The following is a 22,131-nucleotide window of genomic DNA, read 5'->3' as shown; positions in this document are numbered from 1 at the left end:
CACCTTTCAACTGAAAAGGATTTGGAACTGTAAAAAGCTTTCCATAATAACTAGGTATGGGTTAAACATTGCAAGTGTGCTTTCCACTCTCTTACACGAAACATGGAATCTGAAAATCTATTGAGAAGGTATATTTGTACTGAAGAATGTTAGCTAAAGAGTTGCTTTTGACACTGGATGCCATTGAATCCAAATGGATTGTAAGCTCTTACACAAGTGGAATTTTTATGACCTACTCACAAGTAAGAAAACACTTTAAAAAGCCTTCAGTTTCAATCCATTGCCTGCATAAGGTAGCTCAACTAGTTTGACTATGTTATTTGACTTCTGTCCCATCAGATGATCTAGTGGGCTCCTTCTGCGCAGAGAACAAGATGGTGACACAAGATGAATGTGCATAAGACTGTTGGTCTCCAGCTAATCCAGACACTGGGTTGAATGTGAGGAGATTGGTGGTGAACAGGAGTGAATTGAAAACTTTATCTGTCTCATGCATTTCTAGACTTTGGAGCCACTAAATCGAAGCAAGAAAGAATGAAGACCAAGGTAAAGATGAAGATTGCCCTCAATCTGATTGTGTGTATTTTCTGCCTATTGCCCTTTACAGATTTATCACTATTGCAAGAAACATGATTTCTTGTTTCCTGACTGTTTTGCAGTACACATACTCTTTGGCAATCGAAGTGTGAGCATGTATGTGTATGGGTGTGTGTGCGTCAGTCTCAATATCAGCCTGACTGCGTGTGAGATTAGGCAAAAATTGGAAAAGTTTCAGAAGTTAAATATGCAAAGCAACAAAGGACAAGAAGAATCTGGCAAGTTCAGAACAAAGTACCTTACAAACAAAGGCTATCATATTTCCTACTCTGAACAATTCTGGGCCCACTTTAATTTATGACGATTGTAACAAAGGCTTTTAGTAGTAACCAGAACTAGATGCAGTGGTTTTGAAAGCAACAGTAATTATTTTTAACACTGTACCATCACCCAGTGATTGAAAAATGTGAGATCAACTCAGTTGAACTACACTTTATTATTGTAAACTGTTCATTTAGAATTTCATATTTGTAGTGTGGAGCATCACACTTTTTGTATGAATGAAAAACTTCTTTAATAATTACAACTCAAAGCAAGTATGAAACCTGAATGTAGAATGGTACAATTAATGCAATTAATATTACAGAAAAAGTTTTATAAGGTTGTCTCAAAATGTTGGTTATCTATGTAAAATGGGTTATTTGTTTTATAACAGTGTGATTACACATTCAGTAACTCAAGCAAGGTATGTTGATTCCCTGAACATTTTATACACAGACAACAGCTGCCATTATTTCACTCACTGATGACTGGGTCAGCAGCTTTTTAAAATCAATCAAGACTACACTAAAGCCTTTCATAATAAGGGTTGTTACAGTGATAATGTCCCTACCTTACAAACTAAAGTCCTAACTACCTCAGATTTGTCCACAATAGGTTGGTTAGAAAACGCCTAAAAGTTCTGAATCTTTAATTTACTGAAAGAAAAGTAAAACTTAGGTCAGTCGTAGAACATGCAAGTTACATTTCTATCTTGCAGTTACCATGAGGCAAAGTAATTAAGCTACATGCAAACTCATTCACATAGGGAACTCATTTTTCTTTCTCTTATAGTGAAGCACATCAACGTTAAGCTAACAGATGAAATGAGAGGTAATGGAGCCTGTATGGCTCAGGGTTGAGACCTGGATCTTTTTCTTGTTCTTCGCTAGTTGAATATAAACTATTTACACAATTTCATGCTGACTCTGAACACTGTAGGGGTGGTTTTGATGAAAACATGTATCAAGCTGGCTGTAAAACAAGCTAGTGATTGGTGATCATTTATTTTATTGCAAATGCGTATCTACAACTTCACAGTTTGGATTTTTCCAAACAAAATGCAAGATAAAAGGTACATATAAAAATTTGTTAAATCTGCTCAACGTCAGTTAAAATTTATATTTTTGTTTGAAATACCTTATAATCAGAGGAAAGAAAAAGTTTTCTTTTAATTTGAATTGTGCAAAGGCTCTTTTTATTACTGTAGGAATACAGTCTTGTCTTTTCTGAACATCTTACAAAACTAATCACTTCCAGTAGCCATTAGCTTTCTGGTTTCTGAGTCTTTTAAAATCCACACAGTGTCACAGATCTAAGAGTTTCTGGAACGCAGCCATCTATGGAAACTCCTAAGTGGTTCCCAGTTCGACCACTTATTATGCTATTCATTGTCAAGCCACTGCCCTTGGAATGTATGTTTTTATTCAAGGAGACTGTCCAATCACAGCAGTCTCACTTCCGCTCCAGCTCCCCAAAGCTCAGACTGCAAGCAGTTTTCATTTCATTGATGTGAATGGATTTCACATCACGAAGAAGCCACGCCTGCACCTCTCTGCTTTCGCTTAAGACATGACCTGTTCTGAGTCTGCTCTGTAGGGACTTATACCACTATTCAGCCTAATCTGTACAATGTTCCTGTGAAAACAAGTAGCCTGATGTACTGCACCCTGCCCTGCCCTAGCATAATTCCCTGGAGCGTTCAAACATGGAAGGTGGGACAATTATTTACTAATTCTATTAACGGAATACAAATCACTTCCAGGGAAATATTTTAGCTTTTGTAATTCAGTCCACTCCCCGTCCCAAATTTCCCAAGTTCAAGTCAAGTTTATAGGTCAAAAAGGCAAGGGGATCTCTCAGAAGTTGCACAGACAGGCTTGCATAGAATCCAGCAGGGATTTAGCATAACTTATCCACAGCTCCCTCTTTCATCTGCTGTATTAAATGTATTTGACATTGATGCAGGAAAACACAGCAACATAAGGATTACTACTGTGCTTCTTGCTGTTTTATTCCCATGTTTTTCCCCGAGTCTTCACAATTCAAGTACATTTACAGCTGCAGTTTCTATTAAGTTTTTGGCATCTCAAGGTTGCCATCAGACCTGGGAATTCAAGCATCCCTTCCTCTGAAGAAAACTTTAAAGCACTTTCTGTACATATCATATTTGAAAAAAGGTCTGGGTTATGGCAACAGTACAAGGAGCTGCAAATAACTGATTAGTCCTTCTCTTCTAGCAATACCTCTCAAACTTTAAGTAAAATGCCACCATCTGCCAGGAAGCCTCGAACGGGAAGAAACATAGCCTGGGTCAGGGTTGAGGCTGGGAAACTTTTTTTCTTGTATTTTTGACTGATTGAAAAAATCCATGCCCAGAGGCGTTTTGCAGGATGAAATTGTGTATGATACCCAGGCAGCAGATGCTGACTGTGTAATTCTAGCCCACGCCAGCAATCCAATTTGTTTGCAGAAACAGGAAGGTCATGGCCTGCCAATTGCTGCACTAACCCTCACGGTTTGAGCTGATTATTTTTAGTTTTGAGAAGTCCTTCGTTTCTGACTGAATCCCTTAAAAAAAAATTACAGACACCATGTGGAAAGGAATATATCTCTACCGCCCGATCCTCAGTCAAAGTGTAACACAGAGAGCTGACAGCACGGAATGTGTCAGTCAGGAAAAGTATAAATCTGCTGTGAGAATGGATTTTCAGGAGACCCGTAGACATGCAGAGGGAATGACTTATGGAGTTCAACCAGCAGTCAGTGCCAAACACGACCACAGTATCAAAACATCTCATAGGACAGCATTCCAATATATTGACCTACAGAAGGTACACTTTAAGCTCAACAAAGTGAGCCAACGTGACAACCTACTTCAGTATTTTCAAATATTTCTCAATACTTTTCTTATAAGGAAATATCTCACACCCCAGTTTCAGAACAATTTATTATTTACTTTGTTTCTAACCTTTGAAATTTTGCATTATAGATTTCTCAGTCTTATTTTGCAAGGGAGCTATAGGCAATTCTATGGTGTAGACTTTCTCTTTGTGCAACAGTCAAAACGTAAGATAGGGAAATGGCAGTCTCTTTGAACTCAACAGAAATTAAAAATTGAGTCAGATGTAAAATGGGCTGCTGATCTCCCATCAAGCATTTTACACTAATGCACAAAGTCAGGATCTAGCTCCAGATCTTTGAAAGATTTTTCTGTGCATTTAGGGACAACGTACTGAATTGTTACTGGAATAGCTTCATGTGATTAGAGGCGCAATAATTTAAAGTAATAAAATGTGACTGGCACATGGGCAGTTGACTCATTTACACTCACTTAACCCACCTGTACTTGAGCCATTATTCCAGGTCAAAGGTGATGTAAGTTTAGAAATTCAATAATTCCCCATTTCTTGAAGTATATCTATATTTCCCACAGAAAACACTGCTCTAAATGTTTTTCTAACTATGTTACTGATCTTTTTGACAATAACACAATAATTCAGTTAGGTGACTCTGAGAACACAACATTAGAATTTGCAATTTTATTCATGTGTTCCTGACTCTGAGTTGAGTTTCTGTCTATCTGTGACTACGACTGCCCAATTCCATTTCCAGAACATCAGTCCATTTCAACACATCCTTATTTGAACCTCTCACCTGTTCCTTTGTTACTTCCAAACTTGACTATTCCAAACCCACCCTGTTATAAACATGTGCTAATCCAAAATTCTGCTGCTCTTAATTAGCTCCAAGTCTCATTTAACCATCACCACTCTCCTTGCTGACCTTCACTGACCATCCATTTGACAACAATACAATTTTAAAATCCTCACCCTTGTTTTCAAATCCTTCTAAGTGCTTGGCTCTCCCTCTTCGACTAATCTCCAACAGATCTAATCAAGATCTCAGCAACACCATTCTGTGTTCTCCAATTCTAGCCTCATGCACACCCTTGACTTAAATCTTTGCACAAGCCTCTGGTTTCCTTTTAGTTGCTGTGACAGTCAGCTCTGGTCTTCCTTTGTAAAATTCTGAAGAAGGATCACTGGAATTAGAATGTTAAATCTGCTGTCTCTCCACATATGCTGCCAGACCTGATGATATTTTCCAGTTATTTCTGTTTTTGGTTCTGATTTCCAACATCCACAGTTCTTTTGGCTTTTTTATGTTTACAAAAATACAAGCTTATTTACGACAGTACTTCATGAAAATGGAAGTAGATCAGCTCTTTCAAGATTTCACAGGAGGATATATTTACAAAAGTGCAAGGTATTTACAATTATATATCAACTATGCACCTTCAATATTTGTCCTCTCCCTCCCTCTCCATTTAAGTGTAGCCCAGACTGCCACAGCTTGGGGTGAAGGTAGCTTGCTTTATAGTTGGCCCTGTTGCCTCAGGAGACATGTACCATTGTCCCCAGGGCTGTTTGTGCTGACATCACCCAGGCCTATTGAGAGACCCCTCCTTTGATCTTATCTCCCTTTGCTTAAACTTCTGCACCACAGCCCATGGGGAAGTGGAGGTGCCAAACGTCATAGGAGTCTCCTGAGAGAGACTTCTGGGAGTCCTGTGTGTAGCTCCTCCTCCTTAAGGTTGTTGTCAGGAACCATCTGTCCCCCTTAAAGGAAAGGGCACTTAGAATGGAGTAAAAACGCATTGCTTTTCCTTCTTGCCCTGCCATTGTTGCTGAGCATCATTAGCTAGAGAAATAGATTGCAGGTCCATGAGGTTATCCAGCTGAAACTGAGTGTGTTGGACCTAGATCTCCATAGGGATTATCTACTTTTCCATGGAATAAGCAATGCTTGCCTGAGCTTGCGGAGAACTGATAACATTGTTGGAAGCCTGCTGAATGACCAATCTGCCTGCTAACTGTGCATTTTGACAAAGTCATTAATGGCTGAGACCATGGTATCCTCTTCTGCCTGAGGTTGAACAGCTTCCCGGTCTCCCAAACGGCTTCTGAATACCATAGAGCTCGGAGACTTCTTCCTCAATCAGTTATCGATGCATGTAAGTGATGCGTTCACCAGACTGTGCTCTGAGTCTAATTCAGAAGTAGAGTGTTCACCGAGATGAAAAACTCTGAGCTGATTCATGGTGCGGGTGAAAGCCTTGCTGGTGTAGCCTCTGAGGAATAAATGTCTTCCTCCTTCAAGGTAGAGGTAGAAGAGTAGACCTCCAGATGTGGCCTCTTCTGGGTGGACTTTCACTGGATTCCACCAGTGGTCTGTAGAAGAGGAAAGAGGGAATTAGTTTGTAAAAGGGACAAAACCTTGTGCATATTAAAAATGAGTTAGCACTGCCGATAATAGGAAGCACAGTGCAATTAAACCTATTGAGTTGGTTTGACATTGCAGTCTCCCCACCCACAGATGAACAGTCTATTTCTTATCTATATAAAGTGTGTATTTTCTCTTAAAAAGGAATAAGGAGTCTGATGCCAGTCACAGCCCACCAGTTTTGGCTTTCTTGTCCTGGTGTGGGACAATTCTCCCTGCAATGTGACAAAGGAAAGTTTGAAAATGGCGGAAATGGATGGAAGAGCAACTGGTGATGATGTGTGAGTACAGAGGTGGCGAGGTGTCCTCATAGAATGTTTTGGAAGTACAGAGGGGGAACAAGGTGAACAGCATGGGAGACTGAAGTGGGTGAGAGCCACTGTGAGGACATAATGCATGTAATAGTGAAAGTTGCAATCCATGAGCTTCAGTCAGATGAATGTGCAATGACAGAGCTAAGTGAATGGGCATGCTGCGAGTTTGCTGTAGATGAGAAAAGTTGGTGGAATTTACCTTTATGTGAGCACAGGAAATCATTGACCTTCTGCCTGCCTTAATGAGCATGATCCATTGAATATGGGAAACAATACTGACCAGCCGTTATCTATGCATATACTGGCTGTGACTGGTGCGCAGCCCAGAGGAAAAAGAGTCAAATTAGGGAGATTTAAATAATCCTTGGATAAGCACAGAGATGATGATGGGATAATGTAGGGGGACGAGCTGAGAATAGTTCATAGGTCGGCGCAACATCAAGGGCCGAAGAGCCTGTTCTGTACTGTATTGTTCTATGTTCTATGAAACAATAATAGTTGGAAATGAGCATACTGGTCATACTGGAGCATTATTCTGTGTGATACAAAGAAAGATGGAGTATGTATGTGTCATTGACACGTTTTACTGTTTTTTTTCCACCAATGTGTGACCTCTTTTGGTGGTCTGAAGGAGGCCTCATGCCTTCATGAGCCCATCTATCAGCATCTCTGGGCCCCAATCTGCAAAGGAAAGAGCAAACCTGCCTTTCTGTGTCATTTCCATGGGATAACAATGCAGTGCCATGGTATAAGGCTTGCTGCATCTGAAGTGGCGTGCAGCTAGTCTTTTAAATGTGGAGCTGGTGACATGAATGACCGAAGGTCCTTGCAGTGATGAATGCTTCCATCTCTCTTGTCATGTAACTTCAAGAGAAAGGAGCCAAAGATCCGAGGTGCATCATTAAAGAGATGAAGAGTGAATGATTGTAAACCAGGCACCATGAATCCCAGTGAACAAACCACTTTAACTAAACATAGGAAATGTTTCCCAGAAATATCAGGTTGGTTTAAGCTTGGAAATCAAACCGCTGGCTCTCACTGAGAAGTGAAAGTCAATGAAGGGCCTACAGACATTGTGGCTGTGGAATCGGTTCTTTCTGTAGGAATTTTCTGTGCCTTCTGGGTAAGTATCTTTGTTTCTTTAGGTGCTTGACACATCAAATGTGTTGGATATCCAAAGGAAATCGGAAGTGTCTGCATATGTAAAGTTTGACTAATAATATAAACAGATACTTCGAAAGATAGTCAAATGGAATTAAAGTCATTGAGGTGCAATGTTAAACCGACAAGGCTTGGGCCAGGACTATTGTGTAAACGTAATTCTTATCTTGCCAAAAATGATTTTCAGGACAAAGATTCTCAAAAGAATTGGTGGGAGAGGAACGAAAGCTTGAAGTGGATCTAAACAGTGCTATTTCTTTGCCTGGTTACAGAATCTATTTTTGAGATAATTCTTCTGCTACTCCATGAAATGACATTTGTCAGTGGAATCAATAAATCTCTCCCTGCTTGGTATTTTGAGCAGAAACACAAACATGGGGTTGGTGGGAGTGGGGTCAGGAGCAGCTCTTATCTTCAACAGAAATGAAAGGCAGGAAAGTAAGAAGAGAGACAATATAGAATCCTGACTTGGTATCATCAGTTATACAAAATTGTAGAAGTTAAGATCTACCTCATGTCTGTATGAATGCATCTATAATTTCACAACATGCTAAAGAATCAATAAAAATCTCTCTATCCCAGCCCCATTTATTAAGGTTTATGTAAGTGATGTATACTCCATTCATACAAGAGGAGACATAATTTTAAATTGGTTACTGATATAAACAGGGTGCTGTCAGTCATCACTGATATCATCACACATGTATCTGCATTATCCCAGCAAGAGCACAATCTGACTGGATAGCCAATGATTGTCTGCCTGCGCTGAGCAGAGCTCCCAGTGTAGCAATAAGAGGTCTGCAGACCTTTAGGTCAATTTTCATACTGCTTTCCTGTTGACATTTTTATAAATGGGCAAAACTCACTTACCCTGGCTTATATCAAACACAATGTTTCAACTCTTGTTTGATTCCTGTTTTCCTTTACATTATGATTTATAAAATAGATGTTTCGAAATCACAGCACAATCCAGTTTACACTTACAATATAATTGCTCAGGCTGCTTGCCAATTGATTGCCAAGGCCAGATCTACAACAGTCTGCGGTTACCCTTTAGAAAGGATAAAACTGAAATTGCCCCAGATCTGACTGTAATATGAGGCAGTTATAAACGCAGCAGAACACATGTCACAGGTTTTCTTAGCAATAAAGCTGAAAGCCTGAGTTGAGCTCTGGTTGCACTAACATCAGACCAACACATTCTTGAAAGAAGGTTCAATTAGCTGATAAAATAATCAAAAAAAGAAGCAAACTATCAAATGTGCAGCAGTAAAAATAGAGAGGCAGCAGTGTAGTGGCAATGTCACTGGACTAGTAATCTAGAAACCTAAGCTAATGTTCTGCCGACACGGGTGCAAATCCCTTGATGGCAGATGGTGATATTTGAAGTTAACATAAATGTGGAATAATAAACTAGCCTAATGACGACTATGAATACACAGCTGATTGTCATAAAACCCATTGGATTCACTAATGTCCTCTGGGAAAGGAAAATTGCCATCCTTACCTAGTTTGGCCTATATGCAATTTCAAACCCTCAGCAATGTGCTTGCCTCTTTATTAGCGATGGGTAATAAATGCCAGTGACGCCAACATTCCATGAACAAATCAAAGCAAAACACGGCATTGGTGTCCTTTCCACAGAATCCCTCCATAAACCACATGAGTTCCCTGGAAAAACAGACACGATTCATCAAATCTGTGTGTGAGTCTTAGATGTTCTGATGAATAGTAATGTTAGCAGACCTTTGGATGTAGTCCTGTGAATGATCAACTTTCCCTGACAGATAGACAGGGGAACAGAGAGAAGTGAAGGAAATTAAACATCAAACAAATTAATGTGATCCATGTTACGTTTGAGAAGGGATGGACTGTGTTAAAGTCCATTTAATTATCCCTAAGAACCGTGAAATCATCTGAAGGCGATACATTGTATATATTTAAATTAAACACCTAATTTTGATTTAACTTGTCCAATCACAACTCACAACCCTGTCCTTGTTAGCAGGCAATAAAGATTAATGCCTCACATTTGATATTTTCATCGTTGTATTTAACCTTCTCCCTAGCCTCACCCCCTTCCTGTTTCTGCAACTTCCTTAGGTCCAGCAAGAACTATGTTGTTCTTCAACTCTGGTCTTTTGCATAGCTGGGTGGCATGATGGCTCACAGTGCTAGGGACCCAGGTTCGATTCCAGCCTCAGGTGACTGTCTGTGTGGAGTTTGCACATTCTCCCCGTGTCTGTGTGGGTTTCCTCCCACAATCCAAAAATGTACAGGCTAGGTGAATTGGCCATGCTAAATTGCCCTTAGTGTAAGGTGCATTAGTCAGGGGTAAATATGGGGAATGAGCTACTCTTCAGAGGGTTGGCGTGGACTTGTTGGTTCTTTTTCCATACTGTAGGGAGTCTAATCTAATATCCTTCATTTCATTGCAGGAGAGGTGTACCTAAAGATGCTTTGGCTGTAACCTCTGGAATTTCCTCTTTAAGCCATGCCACCACATCTTCTTTCTTTAAGAAGCGCCTGAATCCTATTTTATTCACCAAGTTTCAGGCGACTTATGATTTCTTTAGGTTGGGGTCAGTTTTGACTGATTACCCTCCTGGGAAGCACATGTTTAACTCTTATCAAAGTGTCTACATAAATGCAAGTTGTTTTTTGTGGATTAATTCAAATATTATGGCTAAATATATGATTGCACTAAAATTAGCAAAATTTAAAGGACTATCTTTTCAAATAACATACAGTATGTTACATTTTGCCTCCTGCAAAGCAATAACTGCTTTTGTTGATGCCAGGCTGTTGCTGCTCCAATGACTATCAAACTGTAGCCACATTTCAAAAGTAACTCACTAGTTGTGAAACATCCTTACAACAGACAAAAGTGCCAATCTAGATGCACATTTGTTCCTTCTTCTATTTTCAACATGTGAGTTGCTGAAGTAAGATTTATCTTTAACTGTATGGAAAAAATTTACAGCAAAGTGTACTTCCCAAAGAAGACTAAGTACAATGCACCACATTGTAAAAGTGTAATAGTAAAATGTATTTTAAAAAGCAAAGAAAGCATTGTTCAGAACACTTGCAATGTAATTCATAATTTGCAAGCATGAAAGAGCTCGGAATATCTGCAACAAAAACTTCAACAACAAGCAGATAGTGGCTCTACGCAATTTAACCTCTGCAATGGCAGTAGCCTTTTCTCACTAACTGGGAGCTTGCAGTGTGATACTGTAAGCAGGGGCACCAGCTAGCTGGCCTTTAGCATTGTACACTATATTTCATCATTTTCTATTTTAAAATATAAAAGCTTTGAGCATGTAGTTTATGTGTCTGTTGTTTTGATGTTAATGTAACACTATAGCAAGTGGTATGAAATGAAGTCATCTTAAATTCCCAGGGCAAAATGTAATCTCTAAAAGTAAACCACTTGTAGGTGGGTGGTCGGTGTGAACGTTGCACGCTTCTGTTTAAAGTTAAGGAAATGTCTTTAAAGTTAATTACAGAGATGTCCTCAACTGATTAAATAAGCAGCAGTTCCGTGTTTTATCACTCTTCTCTAGGTTTACTTCTAAAATGTTTCCCTAGTCCTCAAAAACATGACAAGAACCTCCACAGAATACTGGCCAGCCACGTACTTTTTTGGCACCGACAGGCAGGCACTGCAGATCCTGGGGCAGGCCAGTAATGATTCTTCTCACTCCAGGGAGACTTCAGCTGCAGGTAACAAAACTTCAATTGGCTATGTGGAGAAAAAAAAGTTTACAAATCAAAGTGGTTTAGAGGTTTCCATTTCAAGGTATTAAAATGACAAGAGTGTTCAGAAATATCCAATCCTGGTATGTTTAGATCAGAGGTGGAAATTCCTGTTGGAGCCCACTGTCTGATGTTACAGTTGCGCGTGTGCCCCAAACAGGGAGTCTGGGGCTGACCCAATCCCTCCCCTCATGTTTATAATGCTCCTTCAAACCTATCTCTTTGATCAAATTTTGTGCCACATATTGCAGTTTCTCCTTATTAAGCTCACTGTCAAAATATTTATTCTGCTGATGCTTCTGCATCTCTGATAAAACCAGTATTTAAAGCCAACCCTTCATTATTATTGAAAACGTGGTAGTGATGGGATAGTGGTCTGCTTGGCTATTTCAGAGGGCAGTTAGGAGTCAATCTGTTTGCTGTGGGTCAATGGCTGAATAGCTTCCCCCTATGACATTTAAGCCAGACCTGAGATTGGTGGCAGGTTTCCTTCCTTAAAGGACATTATCAAACCAGTTAGGTTTCCACAACATCCGATAGTTTTATGGTCCCGTTTGACAAAACTAGCTTTTTGTTTAATTAATTAACTGAAATCAAATTTTCTGATTGCCATGGTGAGATTTGAACTCATGCTTCCTCTTTATCACTCCAGGCCCCTGGACTGATAGTTCAGTAACAAAACCCTTAAGCCACCCTACTCCATTTTACTATATCAATGCTGCTAAATAAATGCAAGTCTTTGCTGTTGTTGAACAAACAGATTGATAGAACTTCACTGTAAACAAGCAGCAGGAAAATCATCATCTTGTGCAAAATCCCTTCATCAGGAATGCCTGAAATACCAATTCTCCTGCTCCTCAGATGCTGCTTGACTTGCTGTGCTTTTCCAGCAATACTCTCTCGACTCTGATCTCCAGCATCTGCAGTTCTCAATTTCTCCTAGAACTTCACTGGAGCTTTTCTTTAAGAAGATAACAGAGTTTGAATCTCTGTGGATGGCCAGTTGTCTTGTGACGGGATGATTGATTTGATATTGTTTGTGGAGAGGAAGGTCTACCTATTTTTCCTCTCCTGGCCAATTGCATGGTTGAGAGCAAATGCTGGGGAGGCAATGGCCTAGTTATATTATTGCTAGACTATTAATCCAGAAAATTGGGCATGGGTTCAAATCCCACCATTGCAGATGGTGGAATTTGAATTCAATAAAACAATCTGGAATTATGAGTCTAATGGTGACCATAAATCCTTTGTCGATTTTTGGAAAAACCCATTTGACTCACTTTAAGAAAGGAAATCCACCATCGTTACCTGGTCTGGCCTACATACAACTCCAGAGCCACAAAAATGTGGTTGACTCTTAACTGTCCTCTGGGCAATTAGGAACGGGCAATAAATGTTGGGCTAACCAGAAACGCCCACATCCCATGAGCTAAAAGAAAAACGTAGGACCAATCTCTGGCTGTCTTGTGGACCTGCAGAGTTGAGACTGAATCCAAAAAGATCGGCCCAGGAGAATCATGAGTCCTTGGTAGAAAGGAAAAGCAGAGAAAAAGCTTACAAGACTTGCTGTCTTCAGCCAAAAAACCCTCAAACCCTCCACAGTGAACTCTCAAATCTTACATGGTCCAGCATGGTCTGCAGCAGGCTACAAACTAATTGCTGGAGGAAATTGAGGTGTGAGGCACTCTCCACCCCTTATTATAATAACTATACTTTGTCTACCACTTTCTTCTCTATCTTGTATCTGGGAGTTACCTAAGTATATCCACGTGTCTACAATTTCCTCGACATTGTATTGAAGAGCCAGCCTTGTATACATACTCAGTCCTCAGTCAGGCCTTGAACCCATGAACTTTAGCAATGATATGAGTGCTGCCAACTGTAAGCCTGTGAAAGATAGTCCTTGAAAAGTGAAGTAAAAAGACTTGAGGTATTTAGGCTTGGATGCTACAGGCATCCATTGAAAATTAGTCAGACTGGGAGAATGATTCATGATTTGAACCTTGAACCAGTGCAAAGCGAGAGATAAGTGATGAGTTTGATTTTAATGAGAAAACTGACACACTGTCAGCAAACAGTTTGGCAGTTAAAAAGAAAATGGTCAGGGTTGCTACTGTCTGGAAAAGTCAAAATAATACATCAAGCAGAAAGCAAAGAAATATGTGACTAGGTGGTGTGATGGAATGGGCAGGTGTGACTTCAGGAGCTGACACAATCCATCTGTGCACTGATCACCAGCCTCTAGACTGGGAAAGGACAAAGAGAGACATGGGCAGCACTATATTTAACAATGTTTGATCTGGGGGAAAAGTATTGTTGCTATGAAAACAAAGTGAATTTTCCACTTGCCTTAGTAAGAACAGATGGACAAATGACCACTGAATGGCTTATTTGCCGCTCAGGTTGCTATCAACTAGGGAAATCATTCACACACAGAGAGGGAGGGGATGTGGGGTGATATTTTTATCCATTGTCTGAAGATTTAAAAATGAATTTACATCATGCTACACATGGTTGGTGTCCGATGCCAATAATGCAATTTATATCTATCCGATCTAGTGAGGCTCCATGACACCTAGAGTAATGCTGTCAGCTTGTAACTAAAAAACTGGAATGAGTAGAATGGAACCACACTACATCAGCACAGTAAACAGGAAAACAACTAATGTTACAATGATTACCCTGAATCTTCAGAAGGAGAAGCCCTGCAACAAAACTGCTTCCCTCGTATGCCTGTCAGATGTATCCAGTTGGGGCCTCTGTCAAATATTGGAAAGGTGGGGGGGGGGGGGGGGCGGTGGTGACAGGCAAAGATTTTTTATTTTAGTGCCAGTGACCAATGTCCACATAACTTGAGATGCGTCTGGAGTGCTCAATGCAGCAGTCAGGCTGAAAATCTGTGACTGGCAGCATGTTTGGGGTTATTGAGAGGAGGCTGCCAGCCTAGTCTCCCGGGCAGCACTCCACAAAAATCAGCTATTACAGCAAACTTGTTCCAATGAGACATACGATAGTAGGGAAAATGGTGTTGCGTAGGGAGAGAAATGATTAGTTGACATCAAGAAGAAGCTGGACAAATATGATGATTTGTTGGAATCACAGGTTGTCTGCTGTATTGGGTCCAGGTATATCCAACACTCCTCACAAGGATTAGAATTTCACGGGCGGCACGGTGACACAGTGGTTAGCACTGCTGCCTCACAGCGCCAGAGACCTGGGTCAATTCCCGCCTCAGGCAACTGTCTGTGTGGAGTTTGCACATTCTCCCTGTGTCTGCGTGAGTTTCCTCCAGGTACACCGATTTCCTCCCACTGGTTAGGTGAATTGGCCATGCTAAATTGCCCATAGTGTTAGGTGAAGAGGTAAATGTAGGGGAATGGGTCTGGGTGGGTTACTCTTTGGAGGGTCAGTGTGAACTTGTTGGGCCAAAGGGCCTGTTTCCACACTGTAAGAAGTCTAAATCTAAATTTACATACCTGTATGTGGAGACAGAAAAGCAGGAGCACTTTCGCCCGTTTTTAATTAACACATAAAGCTGCTGTTGGCCACTATTCATGCACCCAAAACCTCACCACGGTCCAGCCCTGATTTCTTCCCCCACCAGATTTGTGGTAGGTTTGGTTCTAGTGTTTCCATCAACCAATCTTCTCTTTCACACCTCCTAGGGATCAGCAGACCAGTCATGTTCCAGTATCTTAAGGGGATCAGACTTGTGCAATCCTCTTGCTCGTCAGTCACAGCACGGTGACTGGCACTCTGATCACATTTATCTCGAACAAGTCTGTGTAAATTAATTCCTCAGTTTCCTATAATTGCTACAATACCCATCCAATCTCGTGTTCTTTCATGAGATGTGAGTGTCACTGGCAAGGTCAGTATTTGTTGGTCATCCCTAATTACCCTTGAGGAGGTGACATTGAGCCACCATTCAGAACTGCTGTCGTCCGTGGAGTGTGATGAATTTTTTTTCCAAATAACTTCACCACAGTCTACATATTTAAAATGCCATCTTGCAATGACTCCAAGAAAACAGGACAAAACTTGATTATCTGTCATCTATTACCTTTTTCTTGTTTCGTACCAGGACTCAGGAGACAGGAGACCGACGGGAGTTGGGGATGTCAAGTTTTCTTAAAGAAAAGAAGTGCTTAGCTCAAAACACAACAAGCAAATTCAAATGATGTTTTATTTCAACTCTGGGTGATCCATCAATTCATTTGTTCATTGAACAAAGAGGGAACCTTCTCCACTGTGGCAGAAAATTAAGACTCCATAGTAATTCAAATTACTATTTTTATACTATACAATGACTATTTCTGCTTTCCATAAACTGTTCCAGGTTTACCAAACCGTTTTATTATATCATTAGAGTCACTAGATTAAATTACAGCAGTGTAACTCATTGCCAGCCATTTATTATCTTGCATGCATTTATGGGTCCTTGTTAATGAAGAGACCACATAAAACATGATAATACCGTTTTTGTATGTGTCTCAAAGCCAGTGCTGTACAGAAGAATACCATTTTACTGAAATCTTGTCTTTATTACAATTCTGTATGTGTCTATTCATGTGTCTATGTGAGCATGGTGGCCTGCAGTGTGGGTGAGAGATAAAGGGAGAAAGAGCTCTACAGATGTGTCAGGGGAATGGTTTTGCTTAACAATCGACTTCCCCTCCAATTTGAAAAGTTGGGATAATTTTAAACCAATATATTAATTCATAGACTTTTACTGCTACAAACTTGAACTTTTAATTCAAAATGTCACAGCAAGTTTCAGCTCTGTAACATGTTACAGGGGTCCAGAGTTTATAAGGTGACTGTGATACCACTTCTGCACTTGGCATGGCTCACACAGTGGGAGAACACAGGGTGGGCAGACATATAGTGTCTGATACGGATTTGTTGTAGGACCTGGCAATTTTCACCTCATGGATCCAGCAGATGCCTTTTCCTAAACATTCTCAGTCGAACACTAGTGCTACTTTTAAGCGATTGTCATGAGATTTCTACAAATGGTGTTTTAGACTTTATTTTTTTACTGCAGAGAAATGGAACTACTGTGTAATTGAATTTTCTTTTGGATCCAGAAGGGAGTATTACTGGACACTGAAAAGGAAATAGATGGAGTTTGGAGAATTTGCAGAAGCAAGTCTGCTTTTACTTATGATCCATAGTTGCAGTCCCTATGGGTTCTGTACAACAATGACAGAACACCAATAGCCCTAAAGGCAAGTTGCACACAAAGAGAGGTGGAGGAGGAGCAATCTCAATACAAGGTCGTACCTACCAAGGATCTCTCAGCAGCATTTATTATACCAACACTGGCGTGAGGCGATGAAATATGCGAATGATTTGTCACCATCATGTTGTGATTGTTACATTACAGGACCAAATGAAAATAAGAGGTTGATGAATTATTGAAAAATTAACATGAATGTACTTATTACATGCATTAATATTAGATAGATCACTGACAAATTCAATAAACTGTTATTACAACTCCTGCTATCTACAGATACATAATACATATACAAGCACTTACGTTATCTAGGCTCATGTTAAACAATATTTGTGTCATCGATAGTCACAGGTGAGGTGCCGGGAGACTGGAGGTTGGCTAAAGCAGTGCCACTGTTTAAGAAAGGTGGTAAGGACAAGCCAGGGAACTATAGACCAGTGAGCCTGACCTCGGTGATGGGCAAGTTGTTGGAGAGAATGCTGAAGACAGGATGTACGTGTATTTGGAAAGGCAAGGACTGATTAGGGATAGTCAACATGGTTTTGTGCTTGGGAAATCATGTCTCACAATCTTGATTGAGCTTTTTAAAGAAGAAACAAAGAGGATTGATGAAGGCAGAGTGGTAGATGTGATCTATATGGACTTCAGTAAGGCATTCGACAAGGTTCCCAATGGGAGACTGGTTAGCAAAGTTAGATCTAATGGAATACAGGGAGAACTAGCCATTTGGATACAGAACTGGCTGAAAGGCAGAAGTGGTGGTGGTGGAGGGTTGTTTTTCAGACTGGAGGCCTGTGACCAGTGGAGTGCCACAAGAATCAGTGCTGGGTCCACTATTTTTCATCATTTATATAAATGATTTGGAGTTGAGCATAAGAGGTACAGTTAGTAAGTTTGCAGATGACACCAGAATTAGAGGTGTAGTGGACAGCAAAGAAGATTACCTCAGGTTACAACAGGATCTTGATCAGATGGGCTAATGGGCTGAGAAGTGGCAGATGGAGTTTAATTTAGATAAATGCAGGGTGCTACATTTTGGAAAAGTAAATCTTAGCAGGACTTATACACTTAAATGGTAAGGTCCTAGGGAGTGTTGCTGAACAAAGATACCTTGGAGTGCAGGTTCATAGCTCCTTGAAAGTGGAGTCGCAGGTAGATAGGACAGTGAAGGCGGCATTTGGTATGCTTTCATTTATTGGTCAGGGTATTTTGTACAGGAGTTGGGAGGTCATGGTGTGGCTGTAGAGGACATTGGTTAGGCCACTGTTGGAATATTGCATGCAATTCTGGTCTCCTTCTTATCGGCAAGATGCTGTGAAACTTGAAAGGGTTCAAAAAGATTTACAAGGATGTTGCCAGGGTTGGAGGATTTGTTGAACAGGCTAGGGCTGTTTTCCCTGGAGCGTCAGAGGCTGAGGGGTGACCTTATAGAGGTTTACAAAATTATGAGGGGCATGGATAGGATAAATAGGCAAAGTCTTTTCCCTGGGGTCGGGGAGTCCCTGGGGTCGGGGGCACAGTGGTTAGCACTGCTGCCTCACAGCGCCAGAGACCTGGGTTCAATTCCCGCCTCAGGCGACTGACTGTGTGGAGTTTGCACGTTCTCCCCGTGTCTGCGTGGGTTTCCTCCAGGTGCTCCGGTTTCCTCCCACAGTCCAAAGATGTGCAGGTCAGGTGAATTGGCCATGCTAAATTGCCTGTAGTGTTCGGTAAGGGGTAGATGTAGATGTAGGGGTATGGGTGGGTTACGCTTCGGCGGGGCGGTGTGGACTTGTTGGGCCGAAGGGCCTATTTCCACACTGTAAGTAATCTAATCTAATCTAATCTAATCTAACTAGAGGGCATAGGTTTAGGGTGACAGGGGAAAGATATAAAAGAGACCTACGGGGCAACTTTTTCATGCAGAGGGTTGTATGTGTGTGGAGTGAGCTGCCAGAGGATGTAGTGGAGACTAGTACAATTGCAATGTTTAAAAGGCATCTGGATGGGTATATGAATAGGAAGAGTTTGGAAGGATATGGGCTGGGTGCTGGCAGGTGGGACTAGATTGGGTTGGGATATCTGGTTGGCATGGACAAGTTGGACCGAAGGGTCTGTTTCCATGCTGTGCCTCTCTGACTCTATGACTCTATATCTCAGGTCTATGTCACACACTTTCCTCAACTGCAAGTGATTAAACCTCAGTAAGTGGAGATTGAGAAAGCTTTCCACTATTAAGCTACCTGCCATGATAAGTGAAGTCACCATGAGCATGTTGCTGAAAGTTATATTACACATCTGCTGCAAGACATAACAGAAAAGAACCCTCAGCCAGCAGCAGCGTTTAAGGCAGTATTGTTTCAACAAGGAGCTGGTAACTCGAGACTGGAACCAATGTTGGTGGGAAAAACGAGCTGAACGAGGGGCTGCCTTCACAGAGATGATGGTATGGGCACAGTCAAGGTATATTCCTTGGAAATGGAAAGAAAGGATAAAAATATTTAGAGCCCCTAGGAGGAAGAAGGAGACAGAAATTAAGTTAAGGGAAAAAAAAATGTGTTTATGATGGGTGTCAGGTCATGAATACAGTTAAGAACCAAGCTGAGTAGAGAAGTTCCTTAGGGAAATGGAAAAGCACCTACAAGAAGCAAAGACATAATGAAAAAAAATCTACAATTAACATAAAACTAAATCCTAAAGTCTTTGATCAGCAAATCAGTCATTAAATGGTGTTCAAGGAGAAATAGCACTAAATAGGCACCAAAATGGAGAATTTACATACAGGCAATGCTGATGGTTAAACAAATAGCTTTGCATCTGTCTTCACCTATCAGATAGATATTGCCCAGGCCATGGTGACAGAAGAGGAAACTCAGTCAGAATAAGGGTTATGACTTTAGTAATTGCTAAAGCTGCTTGTACTTAAAGTTGATAATGCTCTGGAACCAGATGAGATGCATCCAAGGATATTAAAGGAAGTATGAATGAAAATTACCAAGGCACTGGCTATAATCTTCAATATTCCCTGGATTTGGGGGTAGTGTTAGAGGATTGGAAAATTACAAACATTACACACCCTTTTTAAATAAAGGTTGTGAGGATTAGACCAGCAATTATAGACCAGTTCGTTTAACTTCAGTGTTTAGGATAGGATTAGTAGTTGCATGGAAAAATGTGAATTTATTCAAATGAGTCAGCATGGACTTATTAGGAGAAAACTGTGTCAAACTAAACTGCTTGAGGTTTTGAAGGAATTACAGAAAGGATTGATGAAGGCAGGGCTGTTGCTGGTGGTATACATTTCAAAGACCATACCCTTTTAATTTGTGCAGTTTTTGCTTATGGCCTGAAATAGGAAATGGATTGTTTTAAAACCAAAGATTGTAGAAGGAGTTGTTGCACTTCTTAAAATGTAAGGCACTGAAATGCATTTTCAGTTGTGTTTACCATTGTTGCTATGTTCATGTGATATAAGAGGCTGTTTGCAGACAGGTCAGCATGGGGACGAGTGTACAAAATAAGACTGAGCCAGCAACAGGTTGCTGATTGGTTTGTAAATTGTGATCAGTTGTGGGCAAGAGCCATCTGTCTGTCTGATTGGCAACTGGGGAGCTGAATAGCCTATGGATATGCACAAAAACGGTGGAAGCTTTTGGACTGCTGCTATAGGCTAATGGTGCTTCTGTCTCACCAGAAAAAAAAACAAAACTTTAGGAAAGATAGTTACACCAGTTGCTGTGACGTGTAAGTGAATGATTTTGCAGTTAATGAATTAATTACATGCCTCTTGTGCAGAAGTTTATTGATACACAGAGGTTTCTTAGACGACTTGATAGGGTAGATGTGGAAAAGTTGTTTCCCCTGTGGGAGTCTATGACCAGAGGGCATGATCTCAAAATACAGGGTCACACATTCAAAACAGAGATGAGAAGAAATTTCTTCTCTCAGAGGGTTGTGAATCTGTGCAATTCTTTACCACAGTTGAGGCTGGGTCATTAAATATATTCAAGGCTGTGACAGACAATTTTTTAATCAGCACGGGAATCGTGCATTATAGGGAAATGGGAGAAAAGTGGAATTGTGCTTTAACAGATAAGTTATGACCTTATTGAATGGTGGAGCTGACTGGATGGGCTGAATGGCCTACTTCTGCTCCTGTGTCTAATGGCCTTACAAAGTGAAAAGAACTTGAACAACAGAAAATCCTGACAAGCAAAATGATCATCTGAACAAATCCTGAGGCATGGGATTACTGAACTGCTTCTCCGGCCTTTTTTCACTCCCCTTTACCAACAACGTTTGTGTGCATATGCGTGTGTTGTGGGGGTTGGAGTTAGAAAGAGGTTAGAGTTGACAGTGTCATATGTTGATAGTTCATATTTGTTAATCTGTGGTTAGAATTAATTTGTTTGGAATAAATAATAGATCTTATTAAGTATAGAAACCTAGTCCATGTTTTCTGTTAGCCGAGATCTTTCTGACAGATCAATTGGGGATGTTCTGTACTTTGATAGACTTTTTAAAAAAACTTTTTTGATAACTCTGGGAAAAGTGGAGCTTGATTTCCAGTGAAAATGTGGAATTTCAAAAGCTGTTCTGAACAGTGCAACAGACTTTTGAAGCAAGTTATAAGTCATGGAACCAAAGGGGACAGTAGCAATATCAATACAGCATCAGATGAGGAATAGGAAACATGAATACTGGCAAACGGGTACTTTTGGAGCTGAAAGATTTGCAGTGGAGTACCATAGGAGTTGGTGTTGGGGTTCTTGCTTTTCCTGATATATATCAATGATCTAAATTTTGGTGTGAAGGGGATACTTTCAAATTTTGTAGACAACTAACATGTGGATGAATTGTAAAGTAAAAGGAGGGCACTGTGGAAAATTCAAAAGGACATTGATATATTGGTAGGGTATGTGGATAGGTGCTAGATTAGGTTCAACACATAAAAGTGTGAGTTGATATCCCTTGGTCCAAAGAACACTGAGAAAATACGAAACAAAGGGTGCTATTCTTAAGGATGTGCAGGAGTGGAGAGAACTAGGTGTATACATACATAAGTCATTAAAGGTGGCAATATTGTAGGCTTAAGAAAAAAGGAACATGGAGTGCAGGGCAGAGGGATTATAGTAAACATATATAAGCAAAGCATTTTGTACAGTTGTGGTGTCATATGAGGGGAAAAATGTGAATTCATTTGAGAGCATGCACAAGAGGTTTACAAGAATGATGCCTGGGAAGAGACACTTCCATTATATGGAAAGATTTGAGAAGTTGAGACTGCTCCCCTTGGAGAGAAGGCGGCTCAGAAGAAATTTCATAGAAGTCTCAAAATGTTGAGGGGTCTGGACAGAGACTCATAAAGAGATCATGAATCAACAGATCCTGTTTTAAAGTATTTTGTAAAAGAAGTAAATGTGAGGTAGGGACCTACTTTATCACACAGTGAGTAGACAGCATCCAATACTCGCTGCCTGGAAATGTTGTGCAGGCAGGTTAAATTGGGACATTCATTGGATGGTTATTTAAATA

At 40.5% G+C, this 22,131-nt stretch overlaps 2 long non-coding RNA genes across 2 annotated transcripts in view; one reads left to right on the top strand and one right to left on the bottom strand.

Annotated features, from left to right (window-relative positions):
- The first annotated feature begins 352 nt into the window (after window positions 1-352).
- LOC140487911 (uncharacterized) lies at window positions 353-16,777 on the top strand. Its single transcript, XR_011962966.1, has 3 exons — window positions 353-546; window positions 11,183-11,342; window positions 15,460-16,777. It is a non-coding gene; the product is annotated as an uncharacterized lncRNA (long non-coding RNA).
- Window positions 1,015-22,131, bottom strand: part of LOC140487910 (uncharacterized) — a 43,859-nt gene continuing 22,742 nt past the window's right edge. Inside the window, exons 3-5 of the long non-coding RNA XR_011962965.1 lie at window positions 11,258-11,361; window positions 9,124-9,287; window positions 1,015-6,089 (exon numbers count right to left, since the gene is read on the bottom strand). This is a non-coding gene — a long non-coding RNA (uncharacterized lncRNA). The remainder of the gene's footprint in view (window positions 6,090-9,123; window positions 9,288-11,257; window positions 11,362-22,131) is intronic.

The sequence above is a fragment of the Chiloscyllium punctatum genome, chromosome 17 (genome assembly GCF_047496795.1).
Source record: "Chiloscyllium punctatum isolate Juve2018m chromosome 17, sChiPun1.3, whole genome shotgun sequence".
Lineage (NCBI taxonomy): Eukaryota > Metazoa > Chordata > Chondrichthyes > Orectolobiformes > Hemiscylliidae > Chiloscyllium > Chiloscyllium punctatum.
The sequence above is the reverse complement of the archived record's forward strand: the minus strand, read 5'-3'. Positions and strand labels throughout refer to the sequence as shown.